The sequence below is a fragment of the Canis aureus genome, chromosome 2 (assembly GCF_053574225.1).
Source record: "Canis aureus isolate CA01 chromosome 2, VMU_Caureus_v.1.0, whole genome shotgun sequence".
In the NCBI taxonomy this organism is placed as follows: Eukaryota; Metazoa; Chordata; class Mammalia; order Carnivora; family Canidae; genus Canis; species Canis aureus.
Window position 1 is genome coordinate 10,872,577 of NC_135612.1, and position 24,636 is coordinate 10,897,212.

Here is a 24,636-nt window from a genome sequence, read left to right on the forward strand (position 1 = left end):
TGTTATTTAGTTAGCATTTAGTCTACCCAAAGGTAGCAATTCAATAAACAAAGTAAATAATTAAATTTCCCTTATCTGCAAATAATTATTGGAACTGATTTTCCAGTGTTTATATTTTTTATAAAGAGAATGGGAAGAATAAGGAAAATATACTATAATGTGTGAGAAATATATTTCAACTATATTATAAAGGGACTTTTCAAAATCTTCAATAAATTGCATCAAGTAAATTTTGAGCATTGGGAATGTACCAGATCTCAAACTAGATGCTATGAGGACTGAGGCATATGTTTCTAACCTGTAGGTACTCACAAGAGCTGACTCAAACTCCCATCAAAATAATTTTATTTTATTTAACTTATTTAACTTATTTATTTATTTATTTATTTATTTATTTATTTATTTATTTACTCATTTGTTTGTTTGTTTGTTTATTTATTTTAGATAGCACACACAAAAGTGGAGTGAGAGATAGGTAAGAGAGGGAGAATCAACATAGATCTCATGACTCTGAGATCACGACCTGAGATCAGAAAGCAAGAGTCAGATGCTTAACCGACTGATCCACCCAGGCCACCACTATCAAAATCATTTTAAGGAAAACAACATATTTTAAAAATACACTTAATTTTTTAAAGTTTAAATGTGATTTAATTTTTGATTGTGACAATACCCCAAAAATTGCTAAGTGAAAAACTTTTAGAAGCAAACTATAATTCCTATATATTAAACATATTAGTTTGCTAGAAGAATAACTTGGAATCATTTGAAGAATTTTTATTTTCCTTATCTCATCCTTCCCACCTAGTAAGGGGTAAGTTGCTATCCATAACATTTCAGTTTTGTCATCACTAACTGGTACAAAGATCTAGAGTATTTATTCTTAAAATACAGAAAGTTTTATCTGACTTCTCATTTCATGAAATTAAACATATAAAAACTGATACAAAACTGCCTCAAATAATCTTTTTAAGAGGAACTGTTTGAAAATTAGACAATAACACTTTTTCTTTTAAGCTGAAAACTTTAAACATTTCATTAATTTTAGAGCATTTTTGACTATAAATATTTCTCACTGTAATCACCAATATTGTATAACAAAGACTAGAAATAAATTTAGTAACATTACTTGTGTTATAAAATTTGTATTTATATTTACTGTTGTAAATACATTTTGTAAAACCAAAATGAAATGGCACAGACTTCTATACTACAATGTTTAATTTAATGGAAATACAGTATTTGTTCTAAAAAAATATCTAAATATGCATTCAATATTTAGTCTCTTAAGTTTAATTAAAATTATTTTCTGTTTAGGATAACAAAAGGATCTATAGCCTATTATTGACCCTTCAAATCAAATGTTCCTCATGTACCAACACAGACATTAATGTACCTCCTTCTCTCCATGGACCACCTCCATATGCTAGGGCATGATTACAACTCTGAGGTTTCATGGCATCACCTTAATAATAGAAAGCATGTACTGAGCTTCTATTAGGTACCAAATGTGCTCGGAGATTATATACATTATCTCCTCTAACTTTTCAATAATTCCTTAAGATAGGTAGTAATTCAAATAATATCTGTATATACAACTATATCACAGATACATTTAAATTTTCACAATTTCAATGACACTTTTTTAAAAAGTATAAAGTTTCCATCCTCATAGTGGTGGTAGGAAGAAGGAAGAGTCAGAAAATAGACATAACAAATTATTAAAATACAAAATGTCATTTGTTGATGTTTTTTAGAAAGGGGAGAAAGGGAAGAGAGAGATAGACTGGATTGTCAGAGCAGGTCTCCCTTTGTTAGAAGATGACATTTTTTAATTTTATTTTATTTTTTTAAAATTTTTATTTATGTATGATAGTCACACAGAGAGAGAGAGAGAGAGGCAGAGACATAGGCAGAGGGAGAAGCAGGCTCCATGCATCGGGAGCCCCACGTGGGATTCGATCCCGGGTCTCCAGGATCGCGCCCTGGGCCAAAGGCAGGTGCCAAACCGCTGCGCCACCCAGGGATCCCAGAAGATGACATTTTAATAAAAATCTGGGGTTGATGAGAGATTGGGTAGTGCACCTATCTGGAGAAGAACATCCCAAATCAAAGGAACAAAGGGAATATCTCTTGGGGGGAAGGATTCCTGGTTTGTTTGGGAATATCACGAATGACAGTGTGGCCTAAGGTGAAGAAGTGCAGGGAAAAGTTTCAGATGATGAAGGAAGAATGGGAAAGAGATATTAGATCTCAAAATATTTGTGATATTTTTAACAACTTTGGTTTTCAGTGAGATAAGTCTTTGAAGTGATTTCAGCAGAAGAGGGGCATATACCCACTGAGAAACACTGTGGCTCCCTGATGATAATAAGAAAGGGAGAAAGGAGGGAGGAAGATCAGATAGGAAGCTATTGTGACCACTCATTTCAGGGCTGAAGATGGCTTGGGTCAGTGGCTTTATGACTGTGAGGATGAAGATGCTGAGAAGCAATCTCCTACTAGTTGAAAGGCAGAGTCAATAGGATTTTGTTGAAAGTTAGCATATCAGATGTGAGGGAAGAAGGGAAGTTGAAAAGTTTAGCATGAGCACCTGGAAGTAGGAAGTTAAAATTTATTGAGGAGGGAAAGACTGCACTGAGACTCTCAGAAGTTTATCTTTTGATGTATTACATATGAGATGCCAATTAAACAGCCAAGTGTAATATCAAGTAAGCAGCTGCAGACATAAGCCTGGATTTCAGGGGGAGATCAAGGCTGAAGATGTAAATTTGGCAGTTGTTTGTAAGTAGATGATACTCAGTGAACCAAGAGATTGCCTATATATAGAAAACGGAGAAAGACCAAAGGTTGGCCAAGTAGTGTTTGGAGCATAGGAAGATAAGTAGAATCAGTAAAACACTCACTGAACATAGCCAGTGGAGTAGGAGAAAAACTAGAGAAAGCTAAATTAAGAATGCTAGTGGATAGGCTCTTTTAAGAAGAAACTGACTGATGGATCTAACAGAGCAAAGGTTACTGCTGACTTTGAGAAAATAATTTTGGTAGAGTGGTTCAGTGACTTATGAAAAGAGCAAATACGGAAAAGTCTTTCAAGAAGGAGAGGGGAGGAGAGAAGAGGAGAGGAAAGGATGCAGGGTAGTCACTGGAAAGAGATGATGGGTCGGGAGAAGATTTTATTAAGGTGGAAAAATACAGCCTTATTTATTGATGGAGAGGAAATAAATATGTGATTATGCAAAAAGAAGGGAGAAATCTGAATGATAGCCGTGAGTGGGTAAAAGGGGATGGATCTGGTGTACAAATGAACTGTTGGCTTTTGTGAAGACCACAGAGCTCATAAATAATTAGAGGAGATCACGTGGTAGATGGTAGCCCCTCTCGTATTTCCCCAAATGTAAATTTATCCTATTATTTAATTTCTAGTTGAATCTTAATTCCTTCATAGGACTGTCTTTGATCTATGAATTCGTTCACCTCTAGTGAAAGCACATGCTATCTGCTGTGAAAACGTCAATGATTTTATGGCACCTCTAGACATTACACACTTTTGAATCTGTGATGAGAGTTAAGGGTGCACATGTCTAGTTCTCCATAATAATCACATACTAGAATACAAGGATGAGGTCTTACATATAAGATAGTAGGACTTCCACTTAGAAGTACTTAATTCCTTAGAATATTCAATGATAAATTATCATAGGAATACTTAATCCTATGTAGATTTAACAAACACTTGAGAGTAAATATTGACTCTGCTCTATTACCATGGCCTGTTTGTACTGAGACCTGCATGATAGTAAGGATAGAGAGGGCAATCAAAGTAATTGCCTAATTAAATGTTCTAGGCCCCTGAGCAACTTACATAGTAAACAAATAGAATGAGCTTCATCAATTTCTCAGTTAAAGGATTTTTTTAGGCACCGTTGCCAATAAATAAAACAAGAAATATTTATGTGCAATCATATCTATATTACCTTAACCAGAATATGTGAAAGAGGACATCCTCAAAATTCAGAAACATTCATGAATAGAAAAACTCAAGGTAATTCCTACATTCTTGACTTGTAAGTTTCCTTATGGCCTTACCAATTTATCTTTATTCTAAGTTTCTCAAAGTCTTCTCTAGAGCTTTTAGAGGTACAGAGATGAAAAGTGGTCCCAACTCTATCATCTGGCTACTTTGTTTACCTTTCATTACCATAAGGTGAGGAGGAGGAGGGCAGCGAACAAGGTATAGGGCATGTCCAACATGGACCTTAGCTCTAGTCCTGTAATAATTAAATTTTGGGCAGCCCGGGTGGTTTAGCACCTGACTTCAGCCCAGGGCCTGATCCTAGAGACTTGGGATCGAGTCCCACATCAGGCTCCCTGCATGGAGCCTGCTTCTCACTCTGCCTGTGTCTCTGTCTCTCTCTCTCTCTCTCTCTGTGTGTCTCTCATGAATAAAAAAATAAAATCTTTTTAAAAATTAAATTTCTACTCTCCAATGAACTCTTCTCACTTCTTTGATCAAACAAATGCAAACCATTTCATGATTCCATCATTTTTCTCTACTTATTTTGTGACTCTTCTAAGTCCTAGTGACTTGAATACATTCAACTTCAAATCTTTTATGTTCTATATATCTTAAAATTAATTTTAATTTGGGGCACCTGGGTGGCTGAGTGGTTGAGCATCTGCCTTTGGCTCAGGTCATGATCCCAGAGTCCTGGGATCAAGTCCCACATCGGACTGCCCAAGGGAACCTGCTTCTCCCTCTGCCTATGTCTCTCCCTTTCTCTGTGTGTCTCTTGTGAATAAATAAACAGAATCTTTAGAAAATTAATTTTAATTTCCCTCCTCATAAAATAGATATCTGTCTCTGAAAAGAGAGACTTTAAATTGTAACATTAAAGTTACTTATTTGGGACATTTATTTTAATTACCATTATTTCAAATATGCTGGAGGGTTGGATAAAATAGGGTTAACTCAAGATGATGTCACAATATATGAGAATGATGATATAAAAGAAGCCATAAAAAGTCTTCCTGAGAACCTTTATAATGAAAGGATGTCACTGCCTTAGCAATAAGAGACTGAATATACACCTGGACAATGCCAGAGCGTATATAAAAATAGACCTGACCCACATTCTGCTGTGACCAATGCAAGAAGCTAAACCACCTCAAGTATAGCAATCAACCCCAGTTAGTCCTAAATCATAACTGATACCTTACCTCGTACTGGGGTCTACTTCCAACTTACAACCAGGTGGAGAAAGCCAAATGTTCTCTCCTAACCAATCATAACACCTTCAACCTATCCAGCGCTTTCTCTCAATTAGCACATCAACTGTACCTTGGACCAGAACTTCTGATTAAATATATTAGCAATTATTTGCCAGTCTGTTCTAATCTTGTGTACTGTGTGTATTTACTATTTTAATACTCGATAGTAAAAAAAAAAAATACTCGATAGTGATTCATAACATGCTGCATGCTTTTTATATCTTTGATTTCTAGGATTTATAACTTAATTTGTAAGTATTATGTATTCAGTACATATTGGTTGAATTTTAAACTAATGTGTTATCTTATTAATAATTTGCCTTGTGATATCGTAGTAATAATAATATCCTAATAAAAACGAAATTGGAAGATACTATGGGCCTATAAAATATATTTTTTAGGAGGACCTGGGTGTCTCAGTCAGTTAAGTGTCTGACTCTTAGTTTTGGTTCAGGTCATGATCTCAAGAGGGATGAGATGGAGTCCGACGGAGGCTCCACACTCAGTGAGGAGTTTGCTTGAGAGTCTTTCCCTCAATCACTCCTCCCACTCTCATGTATGTGCACACGCACTCTCTCTTTCTTTCCTCTAAAATAAATAAATATTTTTTTAAAAAACATTTTTATTTTGTTTTTTTAAGATTGTATTTATTTATTCATGAGATATACAGAGAGAGAGAGAGAGAGAGAGAGAGAGAGAGAGGCAGAGACCTAGGCAGAGGGAGAAGCAGGCTCCATGCAGGGAGCCCGACGTGGGACTAGATCCTGGGTCTCTATGATCAGGCCCAGGGCTGAAGGCGGCGCTAAACCACTGAGCCACCCGGGCTGCCCAAAACCCAGATTTTTAAGCAATTTTTTTTTTTTTTTTTTTTATGATAGACAGGGAGAGAGAGAGAGAGGCAGAGACACAGGCAGAGGGAGAAGCAGGCTCCATGCACCGGGAGCCCGACGTGGGATTTGATCCTGGGTCTCCAGGATCGCGCCCTGGGCCAAAGGCAGGCGCCAAACCGCTGCGCCACCCAGGGATCCCCCCAAACCCAGATTTTTAAAGTAATTTGTTTAAAACTGGAAGTTATCTGTTTTATGACTTCACTGAATATGTCACTTGTAAGTTATCAAATATATAAATTAAATAATTTCTTAAGTAACCAAAAGTCTATTTATTTTATAGGATAATCAATACAGTCAGAATTACCCTCAATTTTAGTTGAATTCTAATGTTTTAACTTTCCAAATATTTCTAAGTATATTCTATTGTTTGAGGTTTTGACTTTTTTTTTTAACTTTGGTTTTTCATTTCCTTGAATATCTTAATGTGCTTAGAAATTAAAACTAACAGAATTATTATGTCTGTCACAATATCCATGTGTATGATACTTTATACAAATAGAAATTATTATGCTTATTGTTAAGATCCTCTGCGTCTTTCCTTAAGGTAGCATTTAATTTTATGCCTGGTTTTTATTTTGTCTCTTGTTTATAACTAACGGCCTTGTAAGCAATATTTCTGTGTTAATCCACTACTAATATTCTTTTCAATTCTGTTCATTTCCTTCAAGTGCACATAAAAGGTAAGGACAGATGAGAAAAAATGAAAAGATGAGAAATAATGAAATTGAAAAAGTAAAACAGCTTCTATTTGGTGTACAGTATATCATAACCTTCAAATATCCACCTTACATTTAAATGTTTTATTTTCCTTTACAAGTTTTCTGTTTTAATATTATCTTTATTATAAATTGAAAATAAGTCTCTTTTTAAAAGTCTTGATTTCTGAGATAATCCCAAGAATGCAGCATATACTTAGTGTCATTTTTACTGAAGTCACACATACTATTGCTGCTCCTGATGACACTGCTGCTGATGATAATGAAGCAGAAAAAATGGAAAATAACCTAATATTCTTTTTGTTTTGAAACAATGAAAAAACTACTTACATTACAACATTTTTATGATGCTTATGTAGTTTTTTTCTCCCCCTGCAAAGTTCTCTAATACAGTATATTCACTTATTTTGTAGAAAGAGGAATGCCCTTGGAGGCAAAACTAAACTATCATTTGCTATGTATCAGCATTTTCTTTAATTCTCCTTCAGGAGACCTTTCGTTCTTATTTCATGATAAGGCAGGAAAATAGAATGAGCCCAAGGGTATTATTTAATTACATGCTTTCTCAGCTAGAAATCAAATAGGTCACTTCTCTCTGACTGAAACCTTAATGATAAAGGAAGAAGGCAACAGAAATAATATTAGAATAATGATAATCTAAAAGAGATCCTAATACAGGACAAATCAACATAATTTTCAAGGTTCCACTAATAACGACCTGAAGACAGCTTTACATTGACTGCCCAGTCCAAGCCAATAATCTCATTTTTTTTTCCCTATCAAATCTGTGTTTCTACCCATCAATTCACAGGGTTGGCCCTTCAGTGGTTGGGTCAGTACAATGTGTCCCTTCCCCAAAGCTACAAATGCCCATACAAGAAGTGATGAGCTAACCCCAAGACAATTAGAATCTACTTCTCAGAATTTGAAAATGATATTAGGTGATTATTTTCTAAGGGATTATATTTTTAATATATGCTGGTCTCTTAGAAAACAAAAAAGGAAGTTTAAAGCACTGGGTACTATACTACAATTTTCTTCCAGTGCTTTGACAACATTGTTGTCAAACAACAAGAAGTCCAAAAACCAGATGTCAAAGAAAAAAAAAAAAAAGGCAACAAGAAAGTAAACAAAGAACTACAAGTGAGAATATCTTGGGTTCTTAATACATTCCGATTTCCTATTTTCAGTGCTTTCTGAGCCCTGAATATATTCTTTTACTTGTTTGAATCCTCAAAATAAAGCTCTTCTTTTATTAAACTCATGTTGGTTTATTCAATTTACAAATAATGTAAATACAGAATCAGTGCCACATATGCCAGCATAGTCTTGGCTGAGACAAGCTACCTTTGCACATGTAACCATGGAAATTTCTATCATTCTAGATCTCATACTATATTATCTGGATCCCATGAAATCCATGCATTCTCAAGGTCACAGACCAACAAAAGAAAATAAATAGGATCTTATCCAAGAGGCAAACATCCTCCAGTGCCTACTTCCCCTTAGTTCTATTCTTTATCGGCATAGTTTTTCAATTCAGATCATATCATTACTCTCTGGTACTGCAAATTGTGCAGAGGGTGAAATAAGATAATCCATGGTGGTCCCAACCCAGGGACCATCATTCCAAGCAACTTTGACCTATGTGACCCATGCAAAAAATGTCACTGCCACACCTTAGAATATCCTATTTGGCCCTACTTGTTCCTACCTGTTCATAGGGACTGTTTCATATTTTGTAATTATAAATCATTGAGAAAGTAATGATATCCTCCATTATACACCTCAGTAAACAGAGCGAGAAAAGTTACTAATGGTGAAGACCGAAGCCCAGGCCTCCTGTATCCTCACAGGCTACCTTCCCACAGCCACACCACTCCTCCAGGTAGAGGACAGATGAGGGTGCACAGGGCACTAATGTGCTGAGTCGAGATTGTGCTGTGCTCAAAAACAGCATCCTACCCTCTGCTTCCACGATGCTGAAGATCCCGATGTGGATTTACTGATGTAAAAAGCTGTTATTAGGACACAGCACTGAGGTAATGAACTGTATGTGGCGGCTAATCATTTTTATTCATTCCTTAATTATAACACTTGACTGTTTTCAATTAAAAAAAATTTAAACATTACTCTTTAAGCTGGTAACCTAGAAAGCAGATCTATATCCAGAGTAATGAGATTCCTGAGAAAGAATAACATGTACGTATATAAAACTGAGGTGACAAGTAGGCTGGTAGGATGAACTAGAATATAGTTGTGCTGATCCAGGAATTTTGAAACACAGAAGGAGGGCAAAAGGAGATTTAAGAAGGAGGTAGGGTTTCAAGAGAGAATTATATAGGATTTTATAAAGATCTTTACTGTAAAGAATTTGTACATATTTTTACAACATAATACATGAGGTATATACACACACATGTACAGGCATGCGAGACAACACAAAACACAGTCACCATTTTCTGTTGATATACTTTAAGTTTTTCACTCATTGTGTTTTTCAATATTATTCAATCACTTAGTTTTCCACATCCAACATGAAAATGTTTGGTTAAAAATAAATGGAGTGCCTTTTCTTAAATACCAAAAGAATCATTTGCAGAGTTGGTTTTAACTTTTTAAATACATATTCATAAAAATACATGTGCTCAGAAATATATACTAAAAAATTAAACATATACTAATATAAACATTCTTACTTTTGGCTAATTAATCTTCAGAATATCAAGAAAATACAAAAGATATTATTCTCCCCACTTTCAAGTTAGCATGCTAAGTGACTTAAGCAAAAAAAAAATATATATATATATATATATATATATACTAATATAAACATTCTAACTTTTGGCCAATTAGTTAATCTTCAGAATATCAAGAAAATACAAGAGATATTATTCTCCTCATTTTCAAGTTAGCATGATAAGTGACTTGGGCAGGGTCATGCAGATGGCCGCTCCACAGCATGGTGGGGTCAAAGTAGTCGGATGCCTGACATGTGGCTGGCTTCTAAGAGAGAACTTGTCAAGTGGTAAAGTTGGACACTGCAGAGCTTTTAAGGTGAAGCTTCAGGAGTTATACAAGGTCACCTCACCACATTCTGTTGGTCCAGTCAGGTCCTAAGGCTAGCCCAGTTTCAGAGGGAGAGAAATATAGATTCCCTTTCTCTAGGTTAGGAATGGAAAAGGATTTGCACCCATATTGAATCCATCACTCTAAGAGTCTAGCAGGTTCCAGTCACCCTAGGATCCTCGAGACCAGAAATGAGGCAATCAGCTTTAAAGATGAGGATGGTCAGATAAGGGCCTCCCCAGTCTTCAAAACACTATAAAATAGTTTTAATTTGATTGAGGCTTCTTGAGCAAGATACAGCTTTTGCAAAACTCTGGAATATATCTGATATCATTGATACTTAATTTTCATAATGTTAATAGATATTATAGCTTATAATACAAGTGAATGTCGAATAACCAAGTTCCCTTCAGCATAGATTTCATAAGTTATAAATCTAAATGAGATATATCTCATTGGATATTTACTTGTTTCTTACTCTTTCAAAAATGCCTTTAATGTAAGTAAGCAGAACACTGATTCCTACTTCTAGGACTGAATCGATACTTAATAATAGGGTGTTTATCAAGAAATAAAATGAGAGATTGAAATCTTTGTCCTGATACATGTATCCTGAGTGAACAATGAAGTACTTGTGGAAATTCTTAATAATCAGTGGAAGAATGTATGAAGTACATATATGGTATGTGATATTGGATAAGTGCTTTAAAAAAAGAAAACATGTCTCTGTCCTATGGGAATGTGTTATTTCCTATGGAAATTCATAAAAATAAATCTTGCTGCTAGTCTAATGGCAGTAAGATGGGTACTTGGAGCTAATTTTTCACTGATGGTTTTGAATTTGTGAACTATGGCATATAGCTCACAGACACTGGAATAGGGGAAAGGTTTCAAAGGAATCTAGCCTTTGGTAAGGGAAAGCACATTTTCCTCAATGCAAACACTTGTGAAAGGATTTAGTGTTCTAGGAAGCTTCACTGATAATTAGTAACTGAGCTGTGCTCTCAGAATTTTCATAGAAACCTCGAAGCTCAACTCCAAAATCTTTGTCCCTTGTATTTAATCTTCCTAGATTCTGATCCTGCATCTAAAACAACTAAGAGGTATTCCGTTTTCATTTCGTATTTGGCATTTCAAAAACTGAAGTCGTAATTTTCTTGACAAAACCAATTTCAGGCTTACCTTGATTATGTGCTCTTTAGTTTCTGTGTAACTTTCGGTCCTGCCATGCCTTTCCATTCTTACGGCTGACACTCTCTTGTAGACCTCTGCATACCACCTGAAACATCGTAAGGAGTATTCTCTTTTCTTCCTGCTTCAAACCTGGTTATTAGGATTCACGTTCATACCACCTACTGATTTTTCTGAAATTAGATTTTATCATATGGGATTCATACAGCCTACTTAGTAGACCCAGGCTACTTGACCTGGTATATAAAACTCTGAGTTTTGGAATCCAAACTCTTCAACTGGATTTACCTCTCTATATGCATATCACTACTAAGCAAAATAATTTAACCATATTTTTTTCACAATTCCATTTGCTTTCTTGTGTCTGTGCCTTTCTGCCTAGACTTCCAATCCTCCACCTGTAAGGATCAACCTCCTCAAATGCCATCTCCTCAAATTGCCAATGTGTACCTACCCATCCTTTAATGTTTAGTTCTATCTATCATCAACCTTGGCATTCTACTTTTGCTCTCACTCTCAACTGTTCTCCAGAGGGCTCTGGTCACTGTAACCCCCGGCCTTGGTTTCCAACTCCCTTTGATCAGTCTTACCATGTTTTGCCCTCTGTCAATTCTTTCTTTGATTCCTTTTATTCATGGCTTGTCACCTTCAAAATATCCTAAGAATGCTGAAGGCAAGGAATCTCATTTTTACTTCTCTATGGACCATACACTGCTCAGAGTTGTTGGCTGATTAAGTGGATTCCCACAGTTCAATGAGTCAATTATACTGTATGGGTTTATAAAAGTAGTAGGGCATTTAGAGACTACAAAAAAAAATGTTCCTGCTGGATATGGACCTAACTCCAAGCATCACAATAAAGTGCAATTTGGGTTGCTTATAAAAAGATCCAATGTCAAACAGAGAATTAAGGTGTTGCCTATTAATATATAGCAATTGGTGTTAATGGTTGGCTAATTGAAAGACTTCAACAAAATGAGGAGATACCACTGGCTGTAAATCACACAGTAAGAAAATTACCACAAATCCTTTCCAATCATGGCAATCTATATAACAGCAAACAAAGAAGAAAGCTTAGACCATGTCATGATATCCAAGAAAAAACCTTTGTTAAAGAAAAAAAAATTACTAAGAGTAGTTAAATCTCTGTTTCATGTTATTTTATAGACAGTACTGTGCAATCTATTGTGATAACAGTATTAGGAAAGGGGAATCAAATAGATTTTCTCAAGATTTCCATGGTTTTATCCATTCTGCTGTTACAATGAAAACTTTTAAGTTATATTCACGACTATTACAATATAAAACAGGATGCAAAGGAGCTTCCTGGAACCAATAGTATAAATGAAATTAAAACAAGACATTAACAGGGACACTTGGGTGGCTCAGTGGTCGAGAACCTGCCTTTGGCTCAGGTTGATCCCAGAGTCCTGAGATCAAGTGCCTCATTAGGTTTCCTACAGGGAGCCTGCTTTTCCTTCTGCCTATGTCTCTGTCTCTCTCTGTCTTTCATGAGTAAATAAATAAAACATCTTAAAGAAAAAACAGCAAGACATAACAAAATCATGTAAAAATCAGTGATGGAATTTTATGTGTAAGTAGTTATGGGTCATTACCTATCTCATTTATCATAAGATAAATACTCTTTGTCTAAAAGAGGGCTGCTTAGACGGGTTGCCCATAAAGTCACGGGGTTGATTACTAAAGCAGACTGGCAAAGCAAAGCAACTCAATATGAGGAAATGAACTATCACTGGCCCATATTGTTTATCAAGCACTGAATGGTAACTCCCTTCGGAATATCAGTCAGCACATCTGGGATTTACTAAGCAGGCATTCCAATAGAAATGACAGACTTTTCAAAAAAAACATTAAGAGTGATCTGAAAGTTCAGCTATAAAAATTTATTTTTATTTTCACAATCTGGTGTGGTTTCTGTCAGATGCCATGGAAGGCATGGTGTCTGTGTCCCAAAGATAAAGTGAAACGAACCCAAGTCAGAGATGAGTGGATGGTTGACGGATGATGGACATTTGGGCCCTTGTAACCCAGTACATTCTCCCTTTGGGATGCCTCTTCAGTGCCAGCTGGAGTAAGTCCACACTGTCCAAACTGTCAACAGTAGTTTTGCAATATGTGCTTCTTTAGGGTCGCTACAACTATGAACAGGGATAGATGCCCTGTGCTCTGGGGGTCCTGATCTTTCAGTTGTTTCAGCCCAGCTTCTACAAATTGCTATATGTATTCATGCAAACTAAAAGGACCACAATTTCCCCCATTTAATGTCCATGACACCTGACATGTTTTATAAATTTTTAACCTTTCATGGGATCAGTGATTGTCACACTATTTTCTGTAAGCCAAACATATCTTTTGTGTTTGATTTGTGAAGTTTATAAGCAGGCATTATTCAGCATTCAGTGAGAAATATATTTTGAAAATACAATAAATGGGCTAAAATTAGGACAGAAAAATAACTGAAGGCTATGAATAGCACTAAGTTGAGAAACACAGAAACATTAGTGAGTTCCAAAAATCAATCCAAATAAACCATACAAAATAAAAAATGAATACTGTACCTTTCAAACAAGCTTTGAAACTCAAAAAATATATTAAAGAGTTATTTAAAAAAAAAGAGTTATTTTGAAGAATAATGAAAAACAATGACACTGAAAAGGATGTCAAATACTACAAATTATTATCTGTATAGTTGTCTAGATTGGAAATAAAACAGGCAAAGAAACAAAACCTACCCCAACCTATCCAAATATAAGTTTTTTTTCAAAGATTAAAAAAAATATTTAAACCCTATTTATATGGATTTCTCTGCAAAAAAAGAAAAAAAAAACATATTGAAGCCATATGAGACAAATTACTGAAGGTAATAGAGTAATCAAGTAGTGTAGCCAATTCTGTAATCTTGTTTTTTTTAGGTTTGGTTGTTGTTATTTTTCCTTACATTTGGTGAACTTTCAAAGATGCAAATACACCTGGAATAAGGGTTTTCCATCTTTTATCCAAACTTTGGGGGCTAATTATGCCTATGAAAGTGAATGAATTATAAGGAAATATCACATTGGATATAGGCTGTTGGACTAGCCTCAAAAACAAAAAGTTGCAGTTAGATTCACTTCAAACTCATATATTTAAAAAAAAAATATTTTAGAATTATAAATATTTCTGCATTGGCAAAGGGGGGCCAAATGCATTTAAGGAAAAAATATTTATTTGCATGCAATACTCAGAGAAAAATCCAAATCAATACACTACTGTCAAATTTGGAGAACAGAAACATGAAAATACATCATCTCAATTAGACATGAACTCAATCTCATTGGGAAACAATGAAATTCATTTCTTCTTTACTTTTTCATTTACTGAGTTCATCCATTTTTTGATTTATCATAACTAACTGTAGAAAGTTTCATTTTTTTGACATTTAAAATCACTGACACTTGGAAAATCTATTTCTGAAGAAACAGTTTTAAAGCAGTTTAAGAAAAATAAATGTGGTTATTTTCTCTGAGATGAAAGAATTTTTGAATCAATATACACAATTTTAAATCTCTTGAAATGGATTATTTTAGGATTGTAGATTGTCCATGATGACATTTGTCTGGTTGCTCATAACTCACCTATTGAATCTATTTAAGCTCCTACAATGTGTCATGCTGTCATCAGGGGAATTTGGAATGGCTTATACTGGACGAGTGTGCTCTGACCTAGGAGTGAATTTAATTAGAAGTGTGAATGCTCAACCCAGGAGGAAAAATAGCTTTTCGTTTTTTATAATTATGACCTTTAGAAAGCAAAATTTATTTTCTAGTATTCATAGTATATTAAATTCTAAATTTTGGCAAAGTCCAGCAGTATACTAAATTTGAACACCCTTACTAATAATAATGTTGACATTATATTGTAGTTACTAAATACTAAAGTTTGAATATTTTTGTGTAGAATTATGTAATTATATAAGATTTCTATATAGTAACTAATATGTAGTATGGAATTTAATTTTAAGAATTATTACATAATTTATAAGTAACATTTTATTGTAAATATATAAAGGTAAACAAAATCAGATAATCCATCATTGCATTTAAAATTACCTAAGTCTTGAAAAAATATATTTATTCCATATAATTATCCTCCACGACTGAGCATCTATTTTGAGAAGTAGTGTCTATTTATTTTTTTAAAGATTTTATTTTTAAGTAATCTCTATACCTCAAGTGGGGTTTAAACTTACAACCCTGAGATCCAGAGTGGCATACTCTACCAAGTGAGCCACACAGGCACTCCAAGTAGTGCATATTTCTTTAACTTCTATTTTCGTCAAATAGATTTTAGAGATAAAGTTGGAAAGGGGACACAATCTGTTTACTTATTTCTAATAAAATTGGTAAAATAAACAATAAATTACAAATAGAATATTTAATTTAGAGATAAACATTTTAATAATATAAAATATCCTCAGGGGCACCTGTGTGGCTCAGTCAGTTTAGCATTTGACTCTTGGTTTGGGGCCAGGTCATGATCTCAGGGTTGTGAGATTGAGCCCACATAGGACTCCACACTGAGCACAGAGTCGGCTTGAGTTTCTCCCTGTTCCTTTGGCCCTTCCTGTCCTCTCTCTCCCTCTCTAAAAGAGAAAAAAAAAAAAAAAGAAAGAAAGAAAAGAAAGAAAAGAAAAATAAAGGCAAAAAAATCTTTGGAGGACTGTCCTCACAAAATTGGTAGAGAATTTAATTGCAAATGGGCAAATGTCTATCAAGAAATATGGTAACATAGACCATTTCTTAGTGACCACTGGATACCTGAACTTGTAAGAGTACCTGGTATAGGGTGCTTGGGTGGCTTAGTTGGTTAAACAGCCAACTTTTGATTTTGCCTCAGTTAATGATGTCAGGATCCTGAGATACGCCCTGCATCAGGTTCTACACTCAGTAGGGAGTAGGCTTGAGATTCTCTTCCTTTCCCTCTCCCTGTGCCTCTCCCTCTGCTTGTGTGCTCCTCTGTCTAAAATAAATAAATCTTAAAAAAAGAGAGCACCTGATATATAGTAGAGGGCTTACAGATATTTGTTAAACTAATGCATTGATGAATATATGCTTTTTGCCTTTTCTAAGTCATAAGATCTCACATCTCCATTTGTAACCAGTATTCACTTGATAGGGGTTTTGAAGATCGTTTATAGACCTTTTGGGCCACCTAGAATAGTGAACTCAAAGGAAAAAAAAAAAAAAAGAAGGAAGTTCAAGTTTTCTAATGTGGGGTTTTGAGGAGGGGAAAGGGAAAATCATTGCATAAATTTATAACTGCTTTGCATGGCAATTTATATGAGAAAATATTGATTAGAAGAATATATGTTTGGTTAAAAATTCTATATATTTTCCATATGCTATGTACATTTCATATTTATGTAATGTTCTAACAAAGTCCACATGTTCTAACCAAGTCTTTGGTATCTTTCATATTTTTCTTTTTATAGTCCATCAGAACTAGAAATAGTCTCTATGATGCAACTCATGTTAAAATGTTTGACCTAATGTGAAGAGCATGTTTATATAGTGCACTTCTCTCTGCTACTGGATGCGCTACAGTCCTTAAAGATTAGAGAGAGCCTCAGAGGCCCACAGAAGTGGAATGGGAATGAAGGGATTCTGATACTACTGGGGTTGTTTGCACAGGTGGTTGAGTAACTGGGAACAGAGAGGAGTTTATACTGAAGAAAAGGAAATGACAATTAAAAATCTGACACTAGTCAGAAAACATTGGGGATCATGTTTAGAACTCAAATCTTTGAGCATCAAAAAATCAAAGATTTTTATCAAGAATGAATTTTACCTCTTTTTGATCTTACTCACTACATATAACCAATTTCCTCAGAAAGAAAGAGAGTGAGAGAAAGAAAGAGTGAAAGAGAAATTGAGATTAATACTCCTAGGATATGTGACTCTCCCTTGTCAGAGGGGGGCAGAGAACCTTGCCTGGCAGTCAGTCAGACCTTCAGTAAAAATGTGATGATTATTTACTCTATATGGAGCACTGTTCAAATATTCAGATCAAAGCACTGTTTGAATACTCAGAAGTAAGTGAGCAATTCATGAATACATCTGGGCAAAGAGATTTTTTTAGGCAGAAAGAACAGAAAATGCAAATGTCCTATGTGACTAGAGTGGCATGAAGGTGGGCAGTGTAGGGTGTAGTCGGAGCTAAGAAACAGCAGGAGGCTAGATCATGGAAGTCCCAGAAGGGACTTTGATTTTTATTGTAAGATGAGAAAAGAATGGAGAATCTTGAAGACAAATAAAATTGTTTTGCTTACATTTTAGTAAAATCATGCTGGCTGCTATGTGGAGAACAGAGCATAAAGAGCTAAGCTGGGGAAGACAGAAGGCCAGGAAACCAGTAAGGAGGCTCTTGAAATAACTTAGGTGAGAGGCAGGGGTAGCTTTCAGATGACACAAAGGGGCCAGTAATGGATATAATTTAAGTAGGAGGCCAACAGGATTTACTGATGGATTGAAAATAAATCATCAATGTGGTAGATCATAAGTGCAAGCAACAGGAAAAGGTATTTTGCCAAAAGTAAGCAAGTAGGCTTCTACCAGAAGGAAAAATGATGCTTAGTTGACCAAAGCAACAACTGTCCACAGCAGTTTCCAGTATATAGTAGGCACAAGTGAATAAAAGAGGATGCCATTATCATCACTGTGCCACACCATTAGAGACAGATCATCAGTGGGAATCATTTGATGTTGATATCTGAAGTTCTGCACAACTCCTTAAATTTATAATACTGAAGATCTGGGTTGTTTATACCATCTGACATAGGACTAACTCCATACATTTTGGTCAAGTGCTCCTTTCTGATGGTAAAAGAAGCAGCAAAGGCTAGCAACTGGTTAAAAGAAATGTAGAATGTACATATTTTATTATTTTAAAAAACAGGAAATCATAATAGGTAGATTAGTGTCACTTTTATTATAGGCCATGTACTTGATGCTAGTAATTGACCCCTGGGCAAAAAGAACCTGACGTGGTTTTTCCCAGGAGTACAGGGGAACAAGAATCCCACGAGATATTTTTTTCCAGTTATACAATGGGAAAAGAAATAAGCAGAAGCATTGTTTCCATTCTAAGCGTTCTAGCCTAGAGCAACTCAAAGTGTTTCAGTTAAAATCTAATCAGAGAGACTAAAATGAATGCAATAAATGTGAACTGACTTTTCTAACCAAAGGACATTACTATGTGAGTGGAGTAGTAATACATTTTAATACACATATATTTGAACTTTTAAAAAGACCTTATGAAATAAATTGAAATAAAAGCATTTTCTGAGTATATGAATAAAAATAAATTTAAATGAAATGATTGGGTGAAAGAGTTTTCTTCTTGGTCAATTGCAAGTTACAAATTCAGATAACATTACTTATCTAAGTTAAATGGTACAAACGCTACTTCAAATACTAAATGAAGAATTTTGCCTCTATCTTAAAACTCAGTAACAAGTGAAGACAGTAATAGGAAGAATATTCATCTGCAACACAGTCTTGACTAGCAAAACACTGATGGAGACACAGTGCACAATCAATATTCATTAACTGATGCTAAGCAGTTTGATTATTCTTTATTTTTTTTTTCTAAAATGACTTTCCATTTGGATTCTTTGTTACTAATCACACACAATCAAAAGGGTGATTTCATGATGTTCTTGCCTTTGTTATATTAATAATTCATTCAAATCAATTCCTAGAACTGACTCCACCCTTCATTCTTTGTAGGCATTTGTGACCTTTACTACTTAATTAGAAGAGTGAATATATGTGATAATAGTAAATAGAAAACCAATCTTAATTTAGTAAAAGTCTGAAGCTATATTCACTAGCTAAAAATGCACTTGTCTGGAATCATTCTTCAACTAGACAAGTTTCTTTATTTTTTACAAATATGCATCTGTACATTGAGATAAATCTACATAAAAGCAATCTAACTATAGTGCTTCAGAGAAATTCTAGAAGCATAGAAGGTGCTATTCATCTTATTCTTAGAGCAACAAACTAAAATGTGACCAAAAGGATCCAGATTCCTGGTACTCAACTAACAGAATTCTGTACCCAACAGTATCTGTAAAATTACTTTCTAGAACTCTTAACATAAAAAAGCTCACAACCAATAGACTCAGAATTGATACATTCCAGAAGGTAAACTATGTAAGGGGCTAATCCCTTTACATTTGTTTAGAAAGAATGTGTGTGTGTGAGTGCTTATGTGCACACATTAGTGTGTATGTGTGTGTGTAAAACAATGGATATATAAAACAAAGGAATAATAAGAAGAATAAACACAGAAAGACAAAGTAAAATCCTGCTGTTTAAAACTTATATATTTTAGGCATCTATTAATTAATTAATTTTTTAAAAACATTTCCTGGATTCTTGTGTGTGTCCCCTGATAGAAATCTTCCTTTTGGTTATGTTGGGATGCTGGCCTGGTAGGACTAACTCCAACTGCCATTGAAACATCAGGCATGAACAAAGAGAAAGGAATGGTGGGAGATTAAAAAGATTCCAAAAATTTGAGCAAACAAATGACTATGATAATCTAATGGACATCATAATTCTCCTATGTAAATATGATAATTTCACTCTGTGCCTGCAGTTGTCTTCTGCTCTCTTACAGAGCATGGGGACTTAAAATCTTACCATGGAATCCGGAAGTATATTAATATTTTTGTTGTATTTATACACACACAGTAATTCAAATCATTAATTTCCTTCTGGACTGCTCTGCTCCTACTTTCTTGGTTTCTGGTCATTCTCCTTTATCTGATCATTCATGTTTAACTTTCTTCAAGATGCAGCTCAAACTGAAACACATATATTTTCCCTAGTGCATTAGATTTTCTCTTTCCCTATTATAGACTGTTGCTAAATTTACCTTCAAAAAGTCTACAAGCACCAACAGGATATGTACTATATTTTGCCCTCTTTAATATTCCATGCACCACTGGGAACTACTTGCCTAAAATCATATTTGATGATTTAATGACCAATTTCCTGCCATTACCCAATGTTTATGTTGCAGAGATATTTTTATAATTTAGGATGGATTATTTAGACTTCTAAATTGTGAGGATCTAGTAATAAATAGTGATAGATAATCTTGTTTCAATTTGCATTATCTGAATGAGCAGGATTTTGAGATTCTCTCTTTATGTTTGTTAGGTCCCTTACTTATTTTTGTTCCTAAATTGCTCATATCCCTTGCCAACTTCTTTTGTGGTATTTCTACTTTTCATGTTAAGTCACAAGAGTTTTTTGGATGTTCTCTATATTATTTCACCGTCAGTTTTAAGCACTGCACATGTCTTTTTTTCAGCCTATTTTTATACAGCTTGTATATACTCATTACAACAAATCCAAACAATAGAGCACTGTAAGAAGAAGTAATTGCCTCTTCCTGAATACTTACTTTGGAAAAATAGGGCTACTTCTTGTTGGCTGTTCAATAATTGGCATATTATACAGTCAGTCACAAAATACATAAACCTTATTACATGTCTTGAATATATTAATGTGTGTTACAAGCAGAATTACCTTTAGAGGCAGGCAAGAGTTTCCACGCCCTGGACTCTGTGCTCTAGGACATTCACTATTGCTCTCTTTCACCTTCCTGAGGTGAGAAGGCCTATGTTACCAAATTAACAACTGGACCTGAGCCTGAGATCCCCTTCTACACCACACTTGAAGCATCTCTCGCCTTTTCTCTGGTTCAAACAGGCTATGCCACAGATGAGAGTATATCTATTTTTGAGTGGTGGCCACATAGAAAATTCAGGTAAACCTTGAATGTGAGGCCCTCATAGTGCAAATGGAGCTGGGAGTATAAAGGAAGGATGAGAGCCTGGGCTTGATTGCCACTGGGGAGATTCTAAAGTAATATTTCTAGGAACTTCAAGCTTTCAGAAAGTTTCCCAACAAAAACAAACAACTAACGCATAGTCCCTCACCTTGGAGGGACTGTAGTGCGCTGGATTGGCAGAGCTTAATATGGAGATAACTGTCAAAGGAGAAATGTAGTTTATAGAATCAAATCTCCAGCTGAGTGAAGTAAGTCAGTCGGAGAAGGACAAACATTATATGTTCTCATTCATTTGGGGAATATAAATAATAGTGAAAGGGAAAAGAAGGGAAGGGGGAAGAAATGTGTGGGAAATATCAGAAAGGGAGACAGAACGTAAAGACTGCTAACTCTGGGAAACGAACTAGGAGTGGTAGAAGGGGAGGAGGGCGGGGGGTGGGAGTGAATGGGTGACGGGCACTGGGTGTTATTCTGTATGTTAGTAAATTGAACACCAATAAAAAAATAAAAAAATAAAAAAAAGAATCAAATCTCCAGCATCACAAAAAGACTAGGAATATTTGAAATTGAAAGGTAAGAACTTAATAAATGACATGACATGCTAAGGAACTAGAAAAGCCACAACAATGATGAAGAAAGAAGAACAATGTTAGAAGATTTAAGTGGTTACCAAATGAGGGCTTAATACCCAACTTAATTATAGTTCCGACCTTCCCAGAAATATAGTCTTCACTGGTAGGGCTTTTCCAGTCAGTACCAATAAGGCAATCTATCACAGGACCCTATTCATTCCCCAAAAGAAGAGGAGGTAATCCAGCTAATAAGACCCTTTTTTAAAATGAGATAATCCACCTAATAAGACCCTTTTGTTCCCAAAGAAAGGTTAGCTTACATGATATGATTATTTTCTTCTGCGTATGACTTCTTTCTCAGGCCTTTAAAAACCTATTCCTTTCTATAGCCCTTTGGAGTTCCCCTGTACTGGTGTTAGATGGGATGCTGCCCAATTTATTAATTAATTCACAAAGCCAGATCAATATTTAAAATTTACCTAGTTTAATTTTCATTATTTAATAAAGCTAACTGATTAAAAAATTATTATAAAGCTACATAATCAAGGAATTATGATATCTAGCATAATCCTAGATATTGTGATAAATTGAACAGTAAAGAAACCAGAAATGAAAAATATAATACACTGTTTGGACAAATGTATGAAAAAAGTTAAATCTCAACCCCTACCCCACAGCTTACACCAAAAGTAATGTAAGATGGATTATACACCTGAATTTTAATATTAAAAAAATAATAAAGCCTCTAGAAGAAAGTATAGAAAAATATTTTTAAGACATTGGAACAGGCAAATATTTCTTAAAAGATGATAAAAAAGCATTGACTATAAAATTAAAAAGATAATAATATATTGCCTTTCATCAAATTTAAAAGTCCTATTTAGGGATCCCTGGGTGGCGCAGCAGTTTGGCGCCTGCCTTTGGCCCAGGGCGCGATCCTGTAGACCCCGGATCGAATCCCACATCGGGCTCCCAGTGCCTGGAGCCTGCTTCTCCCTCTGCCTGTGTCTCTGCTTCTCTCTCTCTCTCTCTCTCTGTGACTATCATAAATAAATAAAAATTTAAAAAAAAATAAAAAAAATAAAAGTCCTATTCATCAAAAGGCCCTTTTAAGAAAATTAAAAGGCAAATCATAGACTGGAGCACTTTCACAATCTAAATATCTAACAAATGATTATTATTCATAATACAGAATGAAATCTTACAAGTAAACACACAACCAATGGTACATAAAACAACCAATTTAAAAATGGAAAAGAAGAGATAACTCAGATAATTCACAACAGATAATAGAAATGGCCATAAAGAGGCACCTGGGTGGCTCAGCTGGTTAAGCAGCTGCCTTGGCTCAGGTCATGTTCCCAAAGTCCTGGGATTGAGCCCTGCATCAGGATCCCTGCTTGATGGGAAGCCTGGTTCTCCCCCTCCTCTGCTTGTGCTCTCTCATGTTCTCTCTCTAATAAATAAATAAAATATTTAAAAATGACCAATAAGTACACAAAAAAGTGCTCAAGAATATTAGTCATAAGGGAAATATTAATGAAAATCCCAATGTGATACATTTCATACCCATTCAATTGGGTAAAATTGAAAAAATTGACATTTAGAAGCATTATACCCAACTATGTCTTCTTTGTATCCTGATTAAGAATATTTTTGCTTCAGGGGCACTTGAGTAGCAGTCAGTTAAGTATCCAACTCTTGATTTAAGCTCAGGTCATGACTGACCTCAGGGTTGTGAAATTGAGCCCCGCATTGGGCTCCACACTGAGCATGGAGTCTGCTTGAGATTCTCTTTCCCTCTCTCCCTCTGCCAGCTACCCCTAGTCACGCTCTCTTTCTCTTTCTCAAAAAAATACATATTTTTGCTTCATATTCAAAACATTTTCTTACTGCTGATGACCCTATTCAAAATACTATAAAAGCATTGTTACATATTAAGATATTTTAATATTGTTATCTAAATGTAGGTGTTGAATAAGATTTTTAAAGTACAAATAATGAGAACATTTGAATTGCTTACTGTACTAGTCTTACTCGAAATTCATTTAGTTTCATTCTCATGTAAACATCTCAGACTGAGATCTGATAACCAAGAACATGCAGATCCTAGTTAGCAGGTTATAAAGAGGGTGCTGAGTCACCAAAAGAGCAGGAAGTAACTTTAAAGAAGACAAGAATCTAGTGAATCAATGATTGCCAGAAAATCTCCCAGATATTATTTCCTCTGGGTGAATTTGTATCTTCCAAGATTAGTTTCTCTCATGGAAAAAGTATCCTCTCCCCAACCCCTGCTCCAACTCCCAGCCAAAAGCCCAGCATTAAACCCATCTAATGCTAAAGAACAAACTGCATGCACCTACCATATATTTACTGAAAGTGGAATGGACTTGAGAAGTTAAAGACTACTTATTCTTCCCTCATTCTCACTTATTCTTTCAAATACCCCTACCCAGGCCCTCAGATCAGGAAAGAAAGTGTGAAAAACATACCACTGAATGAGAATCCCAGGCAACTTCAGTAATTTAGATCACCTCTGTTATAACCCCCACAATACTTAAAAGCATCTGCTATACAGAAAAATCTCTAGTGGAGTGTCCATGTGCAAAGACATCTAAAAGCTCAAAGGGAACATGTATGAATTATTAAGGCAGCATTTGCAGCACATAAGATCTGTAGATACGAACAACTTGTAGTTTATCTAAAAGCATATAGCAACAAGATACCACTACTGAAAGCTGGCAGCAAAATCACAGTCCCTGGGAATTTCCTCTGATTTAATTTATGAAAACTTCAGTATTTCCTAAAACAATATAATTACTTTTAAGGAACTTAATTTTTTAAAAGATTTTAAAAATTGTAAAAGGCATAGAATCAAAGCAAAGTTATGTATATCTAAATTTGGAAGAGGAAGCATGATGAAGGGTAACAGAGTTGAAAGGCACAGTGATCATAATTTAATGAAGTTAAAATTTATTATTACTTTTACATATTTATAAAAATCATATGACTGTGTCTTTGAAGACTGCCATGCAAATGAGGGAGCTTGATGAAAAACTG

The 24,636-nt window shown here is 35.0% G+C and overlaps 1 long non-coding RNA gene across 1 annotated transcript in view; it reads right to left on the bottom strand.

Annotated features, from left to right (window-relative positions):
- LOC144292707 (uncharacterized) overlaps positions 1–24,636 on the bottom strand; it is a 472,395-nt gene that overhangs the window by 65,814 nt on the left and 381,945 nt on the right. Inside the window, exon 4 of the long non-coding RNA XR_013360051.1 lies at positions 11,129–11,225. This is a non-coding gene — a long non-coding RNA (uncharacterized LOC144292707). The remainder of the gene's footprint in view (positions 1–11,128; positions 11,226–24,636) is intronic.